The sequence below is a fragment of the Anarrhichthys ocellatus genome, unplaced genomic scaffold (genome assembly GCF_004355925.1).
Source record: "Anarrhichthys ocellatus isolate YVR2014 unplaced genomic scaffold, GSC_Weel_1.0 scaffold126, whole genome shotgun sequence".
Lineage (NCBI taxonomy): Eukaryota > Metazoa > Chordata > Actinopteri > Perciformes > Anarhichadidae > Anarrhichthys > Anarrhichthys ocellatus.
In genome coordinates, this window is record NW_022280156.1 from 261845 (window position 1) to 271807 (window position 9963).

Genomic DNA, 9963 nt, shown 5'->3' on the forward strand with positions numbered 1-9963 from the left:
TCTCTCTCTCTCTCTCTCTCTCTCTCTCTCTCTCTCTCTCTCTCTCTCTGCTGCAGGGCCTGAAGGAGGAGGCCTCTGCAGTGGATGGAGGCAGAAGACAAATAACTTTTCAGGGCACAGGAAGTAGGTCATCTTCCTATCAAATATTTATTTCTCATACTGTGCCCAAGGCTCCTAAAGGACTCCCTCTTTAGAGACTCTACATGTGTGTGTGTGTGGTTTCATGCTTTGCTCATTTGCACATATATGGCCGCTAATCTTCTGTGTCTCACTGAATTTGAGTTCAGAGATGTTGAATATTATATTGTAGTTCGGTCCGCTCACAGTTGGCAGTGGCACTCAGCTCATGGTGGCAATCAAAGTACTTCAAAAACCCTCAGCGCCTGATTGTTGCACTTTTCGTCTAAATTGGTAGTTGAAGCCGTCTCAATTTAGTCTGAGGAGCCCCCACAATGCAATGCCCCGATGGCTGCCGTCCATCCTGGAGGTTCAGATCAGCTCCACATTTTACAGCGTCTTAGTGACATAAAGGCCTCGGGGAACTGGTGGAAGCCACTACTGCTCGTGTTTGGTTATTCAGCAGCTTTCTGTTGTATCTAGAATTTATGGTTTAAATTAGTACCATGATAATAAGAAGAAGAAAATGCTACCGACATCAATTTACATCCCACTACGGCAAGTACGTTGGAAAAAAATGGAAGCTCGACGTGCTATAAATATTAAACTATTTACATTTTTACAAGCTCTACTTACAGCCTCTCCTCTCTGCTCTGCGTTCAGTTTATTTAGTTCAGTTTATTAACTGGATCCCCGTTAGCTGACGCCTTAGCGGCCGCTGATCGTCCTGGGGTCCAGAGAAAGGACAACACGTAATACATGCAAAACATGACGTGAAACAAACAGCCTGCAGTTCAGTCGAAGTTTGACGTTTTCAAGGACCGTCGGAAAGATGAAGATGTGAGGATTGTGACAGACACACACACACACACACACACACACCGATTGTGTTTTTACAGCTTGTGGCGATAGTTTAAATAAAACATGCTTTTCCATCCCGCCGGCGGGTTTTGGGGTTTGGCGGGTCATGCCTGATGTGGCCTTACACATAGAATAATGATCCCAGTCACCTCCACACAGTGAGGCATTAGGCCTATTATTAAACACTGGTATCGGATCTGTTCTTGGTATCGGCCAATACCCAAAGCCCAGGTATGGGTACCTGCAAAGAAACCGGATATCGGATGCTATTTGCTGTCTTCAGCCTCTTAAATATGTATGTTTGTAACGATCAGTTTTTTCTGTTCTGTAAACCTGTAAAGACGTCACCTTGGGCCCTGAGACATTGTGACGGCCGTATTTTACAAGACATTTATAGTAATCACAGAACGAACCGTCAGATTAACTGATAATGAAAACAATCATGTGTTGCAGCCCCACAAATGAATTAATAAAGCTTGTGACTGCGTTTCTAATTCGGCACACATATTGTGTTTCTAAATGTCTATGCAGCACATTTAGAAACACAATGAAATCGTTTGTGATTCGTCTGTTGATTAAAATAATAATAGTATATAATTATTGATTAGAGTCTAAAATGTGAGAAAATAACAACCTCCCGGAGCCCATCGTGACGTCTTTAGACCGTCAGTCTGAAATACAAACATACTCACTTCACACTGGCACGAAAGAAAAGAGAAAATCTGCAAATGCTCACGTTTAAGAAGCAGGAAACAACAAAAGTTTGGCTCTTTTTATTTTGTTGATGATAAATTAGTTGAACAATTTCCGTCTTTTAATTCTATGTTGGTCAAGGTATCAATGAATGGACTAATTGTTGCAGCACTCGTGCACAGGAGAGGAGAAGCACATTTAAACTCTCTTTCTACTGCGTGTCGATGCTGCAAAAGTGCATCAACCTAAAAAATAAGAGCTTGAGCGGCTCCCATCGTGTCCTCCAGCACAGTGCACCACAAAAACAAATATGTGCGCTTAAGAAATGTACAAGTAAGAACAGTTGAGGTAAAATATTCTCCTCTTTCCAGCCTGTTACTCCCGAGACGTGAACACATCTCTCCCACTTTGTTTTTCATGCACACTCACTGACTGCTGTGAGAATGTCAGAGGCCCCATCAGAGGCCCCTCCTGCTGTGGTGTGTGGTGGCCGGGCCCAGCAAGGCTCCCCATTACTGATTAATGGAACCACATCAGCTCCATTCAATTAAGACTCAGCGCCAGCCCCATGCGGCCGTCTCCCCGGGCCTGTCTGAGCGGAGACACAACACCGAGGACGGCTGCTGCTAACAAGCTCCCGAACAGAAACGGATGCACCGCCTTAAAAATCACTTTGCTGTGAAGCCACTTCTATAAATACGCGTCTGGTCTTCCTTTTAAATGTCGCTTCATGCCTCATCCGAAGCGCTTTGACTCGCCTTGATGCTTGGAAGGTGCTTCGTGGACACGACGGTACACTCTTTAACCTTTTACCCACATTAGATATGAATTATTGACACGCGGCTCCAGCTGCAGATGCACAGTGTTTATAGTGGAGATACGACGAGACGGTCAATCGATTAGTGGGCCAACAAAACACGAGGATTTGAATAATTAAAAAATACTTTAGGATGTGTTTCAGGAAAACATTTGCTGGTTCCTATGAATATTTATTTGGACTGTGGGTCCAAAACAAGCAGTTTGAACCTGTGAGCTGTGAACCTGTGAACCTGTGAGCTGTGAACCTGTGAACCTGTGAACCTGTGAGCTGTGAACCTGTGAGCTGTGAACCTGTGAACCTGTGAAGCTGTGAACCTGTGGAGCTGTGAGCTGTGAACCTGTGAACCTGTGAACCTGTGAGCTGTGAACCTGTGAACCTGTGAGCTGTGAGCTGTGAACCTGTGAGCTGTGAACCTGTGGAGCTGTGAGCTGTGAGCTGTGAACCTGTGAGCTGTGAACCTGTGAACCTGTGAGCTGTGAACCTGTGAGCTGTGAACCTGTGAACCTGTGAGCTGTGAGCTGTGAACCTGTGAGCTGTGAACCTGTGAACCTGTGAGCTGTGAGCTGTGAACCTGTGAGCTGTGAACCTGTGAACCTGTGAGCTGTGAACCTGTGGAGCTGTGAGCTGTGAACCTGTGAACCTGTGAGCTGTGAACCTGTGAACCTGTGAGCTGTGAACCTGTGAACCTGTGAGCTGTGAACCTGTGAGCCTGTGAACCTGTGAGCCTGTGAACCTGTGAGCCTGTGAACCTGTGAGCCTGTGAACCTGTGAGCTGTGACGGCCAAACAATGAAATGATCTATCGGAAAACAGAAAAGTGATGGATTAACTGATGTTGGAAATAACTGCTAATTGGAGCTTTACTCGAGGTCTTAATTGGATATATTTGGAGGCAAAGCTATATTGACTGTCTACAGCTGCAAAAACAGAAGCTAATCTATCGAGTAAGAGATCAAATAAATAAATAAAAGATATGCATCATATTTCATTGTCAAACTATTTCCCCCCAAAAAGCCAACATTAAAAATGTTCCTCAGAGGGCTCATGGTCCAAGATAAACACCTCGACAACATCCCTTTGATTGTTCCTCTACTGTCAACTAGAAGAAGAGCAAAATGACAATTATTAAAAATATGAATCAAAGGATTATCCCTCGCCTGCAATCATTGCATCACTCACATTGTTTTTTAAAGGATTATCTAATCTACATCTTCAGGGAACACACTGATGATGAAACAGTTATTAGTGGATTTATATTCTGTATTAAATAATATTATATTTAATATATTTTAAATAATCTAAATATGCAACGTCACTAAAGCTGTCAGGTACATGTAGAGTAGTGTAGACTTGTAAAAAAGTACAACATTACCTGAGATGCAATGGAGTAGAAGTATATAGCAGCATAACATGTAAATACACGTGTTCAAGTATAGTTCAGTTTATGAGCTGATCTCGTAGCCAGATCTCGCGTTATCTCACTACCGTAATCTCGCGAGCGAGCGAGCAAAGGTGAGCAGTCTTACCTTAAACTCTGGTGTTTCTTCTTCTCTGTGGAAAACACGTCCCACATCCGGGCAGGATTTCGCTCCTAAAAAGATAAAAGTCCAGAAATCCCTAAAATCATCCAGGCTCGTGTTCCAACGTGGAAAACGACGTCAGCATTAGCAGGTCCTACAACCGGAAGTGGATGTACGCATCAATTCTGCGTGCGCGCGCAGAGAGACACCGTGTGGCAGCGGGTAGTAGCAGCATCGGTTATAATGTTTTATTTACATTGCCAATATAATGTTATTTATGAATTCAACATTGATATTTAAATGCATTCAGACCTGCAGGTCAACGTTTCTTTATTTGACAAATATAAAAACAAAACAATTAGAGTGACGCTGAGGTTAACAATTCAATTATTTTATTCTCAGGCTCTCCAACAATGCTTCTACTAAATATTAAAAAACAAAACCGCGCCAATAAAAAATGAAATGTCCAATACATAAATAGTGCAGAAGTTAAAGTGTAGTCATAAAATAGAATAAACTGTAAATAAAATAGAATAAAATACGATTTTTAAATAGAATACTGCGGTAGACTGGTACAATTATAAACTGTAATGTAGACAGGTTGTGCAGTAAAATAGTATAATATGTATATAATCTGCATACCACCATTGATATGTCAAGTTAGCTGGTAAACTGCATGAATTACCAAAAACCATGTAGGTAAACGTGTACATAAATACATTGCTGACTGTGTTACTGTATTAAATCAACTCATATACTTTAAAAAGTAGCACTTTTTAGGTGTAATCATTTCGGAGTCTACAGTAAAATCTCGTCTTTTTTTCCGTCTGCCTGAGCTCCTTCCTGTGTTAGATTCAGCGTTACTCAATGTGAGAATGAGGTCGAAAATAGCAGAAATAGGAGGAAACAAAGTGTATATAAATATATATATATGAATATATATTTTAATTCAGTTTAATCTTAAAGTTCTCCACAAACTCTCAAAATGTCTCAGGACTGAATTTAACTCAAAGTGATCTATTTCATGTTACAAACAGAAGTAAATAGTGAAGTTTATATATTTATATATCAGCCTTCACAATAAAAGAAATCAAACCCAACAAAGGGAACAAAGCCACTTCCTTGCCCCACACACACAATCAGCCTTAAACTCTCCGCAGAGCTTCATTGTGCTGTAGAACGTGACTGAACCGAAGACAAAACAGCCTCGTGAACCTTTACCGGCAGACAGAGACCCCAAAGCCACCGTGGAGCCTCGGCGCGTCTGGTTGGACGTCTTCAGCTTCCTCCACCCGACGTGGCCGTGACACAAAAAACAATAAAATAATAAAAAGGTGACATTCTCTGGGAAATGAAAACCTCACAATCGCAACTTCCTTTGAGGAGAGAACTCGTTCAACAAGGTCACACCTAATTGAAAGTAATTGAGACAGTGTTCTGTGACTTCTCTTATTACTCCTCTTTCTTTCTCCTCCAACAGGAACTCCTCCAGATCACCTTGGTAGTTTCGACTCCTTTTGGCAACGGCCTGAAATATTCTGTTTGCCGGCGGCGCTCTCAAACCCCTTCCCCCATCTTTTCCTTTTTCTCTGTCATCCCCCCCCCTCAACTTCCTTTCCAAACTTCGTTTCTCCCCCCTTCTTCCTCATCTTCTTTCATATTTTTCTTTGCCTTCATCCCATCCTCCTCTGCTCTCTTCTTCTTCTTCTCTTTTTTCCTTGTTTCCTCTCATGCAACTCACCATATTCACTGTAGCCGCAGGGTGTGTGTGTGTGTGTGTGTGTGTGTGTGTGTGTGTGTTTGGGGCCTCTGGCTGCAGCCTGCAGAGGGTTATACAGTGGATCCGATGAGCACCTAGAGACCACTAACCATGATCATATCAATAAAAGGACATCTGCTCTACGGCAAGAAAGACCTGCACGAGAGGAAAGGAGGAGGAAAGAGAGAAAGAGGGTGTGTGTGTGTGTGTGTGTGTGGATGGGGGAGGAAAAAGAGGAGAAGAAGAGGGCGAGTGAACAAAGAAGAAGAAGAGGGCATAAAAATAGGAGCGAGGAGATGAACAAAGGAAGAGGAAGAGACGAGTGGAGGAAAGGTGATGAGAGGAGAAGAAAGGAGGAGGTGAGGAAATGGTGAATGTGTTGGTGGGGGAGGAAAAAGAGGAGGAGAAGAAGGGAGTGAGGAGAGAAGAGGGAGAGCATAGAAAGAAGATTTGATGGAGGATGAGAGGGATGAACAAAGGAGAGGAAGAAGCAAGCGAAGGAGAGGCAACGGAGAGGAGGAAGCAGAGGATGAGGAGAGAGAGAAAAGGGAGGGAGTTTGTGTGAAGAAAAGAAGGACGACAGTGGAGAGATGAACAAAGAAGAGTAAGGAGAGGACAGGAGGATAAGGGAGAGAAGAAGAAAACGGGATGATTACAAATAAAGTGTAGAGAAGAAATAAAATGGATGAGAACAGTTAGAGACAAAGAGAAAGAAGACAAATAAAAGAAAAATATAAACGACAGGAAGGCAAACACAAGGACAAGAGGAGACTGGATGAGAGGAGAAGAGAGAAAAATAAACCGTTAATGAAGACAAGAAATGCCTCCATCTGTAGACTTCAACTGCAAGGTCTCCGATGTGCTCGTCTCTTTAAAAGACATGAAGAATATAAAAAGGATGCCTTATTGAAATAAATATACAATACAACGTGTTTTTGCCTTTCGATAGCAAAGCTGCTTCTATTGGAGCGTTTTTGCTCCCGTGGATTACAGAAGAAGCAATCTGCTGGTTCAGAGAGACATCTACGGTTCTTCTTCTTCTACGGTAGCCCCTGGACTTAATACTCGGGCTACACCAATTATCCTACGACACAAAACTAAATCCAATCAGGAAAAGACTGATGAAATATTACTACAAGAAAAAGAGAATAAACAAAGGAGTGCGAGGAGATGATTAAAGGAGAAGGAGAGATGAACAAAAGAGCTCGTTCAGTGGTGGAGAGGAGGAGAGAGGATGGACGAAGAGAGGAGCAAAAGGGAAAGGAGAGCAGGGAGGAAGAGGAGGGAACGAAAAACAATGCAGGAAAGAGAGACGGAGAGAAAAAATGAAACGTAAGCGTTAAGAGGAGACGGCAGGATGAATCAATAATAGTGGAGGAGAGGAGGAGAGGAGAGGAAGCAGCCGGGGGGGGGGGGGGGGATCCCTCCGCGTTAGTGGAGGTCTCAGGTAGTCCTCGTCCTCTGCAGGTGTGTAAAACCTGTTGCCCTCTGCTGCTGTCAGACGGCATCCACACGTTACGCTACAAATGAAAATCTCTCTTCGCGTTTCCTGAGGCCTTTTTCTTTCTCTGCCAACCAATTAAAACCGGGCCTTGAAGTGGACGAAGTATGAGACAACGGGCCCCCGGGTACAGACATGTGAGAGCCCCCCCCCCCCACAACCTGTCCACACAGGAACAAGACATCCTCAAACAGTCTCAAACAGTCCACTATAAGGAACTGTGCATCCCTTAGTAGCAGTTTAGCATCTCTGTGATTGTTTCACATCTATTTTCAGGCATCTTTGTAGTCATTTTGGGTCTCTTTGTAGTTTTTGTGGGTGTCCTTGTGGATGTTTTGTATCATTCTTTATTAATTTCGGGTCTCTTAGTGGTCATTCTGGGGCTCCATGTGGATGTATTGCATCTATTTTTGGTCATTTGGAGGCTCTTTGTGGTTATTTTGGGGCACCTTTTGGATGAATTGCATCTATTTTAGGTTATTTGGGGGCTCTTTGTGGTCGTTTTGCATCTATTTGGACCCTAAAACTCACGGTTCAGATCGGATCACGGATCAGAGCCACAGATCGGATCAAAGATCGAACCAGCACAAAAGGAAAAAGGGAGCAAATATAACTTGTAGATCCCTGATCATGTGTATTTTGCTGCTGATACTAATAGCCGATCATCGATGATCCATATTGTTGTTAGATCATAGCAGCTGGTCTACGAGGCTCCAGACTTTTTTGCCACCGTCCCAAACATCATTTCATCCTCTCTGAAGTCTGTAAACCATCAAACATTCTACATGTTATCCTGTTACTTTGTGAGGCAATTCTATACTCTTTTTGACAAGATGGAGACAGACTATACGAGTAAAGCTTTACTACAAAGAGTTCAATAAAACATTACATTAGTGTGTCTTCAGCTAAAACGTGTATTTATTCCTGGAAAATATAGAAAATGAAACTAAAACTATCATTTATATCTTTAACATTTAGTGTACTGGAACAGATAATCAATACATCGATCAATATGTTGACTAGTTATTGATACACTGACACCAGGACTGATATTTGTATACCTGCTTCCAGACAGTGACACACATCCTCATTGAGTCAGAGTTACACTTTTAACTCAACAGTCTTCAGTTATCGTCACGTTTATTTTCATTAAGTCGGGGATGCAGCTACAGCTCGAACACGAGGACAACATGAGGTGTTTACCTGCTACTGTACTGTGTTTCTGCAGGTCTATAGTGCTAATGCTAATTGCTAGCATTCAGAATTACAAAGAAAACGATCCCTTCCTCTTACAGAACAGCAAATCAAACAGCTGCTCAGAAAATGGCCCAACCTACTTGCATGTGAACTCACAAATGTTTATGGGATTTTATCCCGTATTTTGTCACAATAACGGCCCCTTTCACAGCAACTTCACCTCACCGTCATCACAAGAGTAGCCTGCATTGCTAGCGGTTAGCATTAGCACAAGTTACAGTAACAGTAAAGTCCGGCTAGATGTTGACATAACGCAGACCGATGCCAGCAGTTCATGTGGTGCTTTTTAGATTCTCTGACTGTAGCAGGTGGAATTAGCAAGCCAGCCGGCTAACTAGCCAGCTGCTAAGCGAGTATAATCTAAAGCTTCACCCACACATTCACTTATGTTTATGTATGAATATGTGCAATGCATTGTCATTTCTATACGTAACCGTTTGTAGTTCTCTCTGTGCCCACAAAGAAGAGCCACTTTATCACTGCGAGATGCGTTTGTTTTTCCACTTCTGCTTTTAATGAACCAATTTCCCCTCTGAGATCAAATACGTTTCTTCTGAACATAAATTCACCAAATAACATTGTCAATATTTTGTGCCGACACTGGCTGATTGTTTTTTTTTTTTTCTTTCTTGGACGTATAGTTTGTGTTTGTAACCAGTTTGGAGACAAACACCTCAGTTATTCTGCGGATGATCAATCGTCTTGTGTTCACACAGCTGACAATCAGCCGGTGTGTGTGTGTGTGTGAGAGAGTGTGTGTGTGTGTGTGAGAGAGTCCTTTGTGTCCATGTGGGGAGATGTGGAGGCTTTATTGAAATTGGGGGGTTGGGAAGGTGCTGCTGCTATGATTTTATCCTCCTTTAAAGAGGACAGGAGAGGGGGAAGGGGTAGAAGTGCTGATGTAAAAAGGTTGAAGGGGGGGTTGCAGAGGTGGAGGTGGTGGAGAGATGCAGCAGCTTTTTCACACTGGAGAGGGAAGGGTGTGTGTTTCTGTGTGCTGGGGGAGGAGGGACTGTCAAAGCCGATGGGGGTATATATTATGTTTTATGGTTACGAGGGGATGCATAAATCACTGTTTCATTAAACGGCTTCAGTCTCAGAGTGCTCCCCCCCCCCCCCCAGCGGGACATCCCTCTTTCTCTCTCCTCCATCATTCCTCACTTTGTCCTCCATCTTTACTGTCTCCTACTACCTTCTCACAACGGGCCTCCTGTCCTCCTCCTCCATCCTCCTCTTCCCTTTTCCCATCGTCACTATCTCCCTCCCCTCCCTCATCTCCCGGCTCCACGAGCTGCCACCGGCCACCGACTCAGCCCGGGCACTAGACAGCCGCGACACTATGAGGTCAAAGGTCAGGGCAGCAACAACAACAAGAACAACAACAAGAACACCAGAGTCAGTGTCAAGGTTGGAGAGGAAAGAAAAAGAAAAAACAA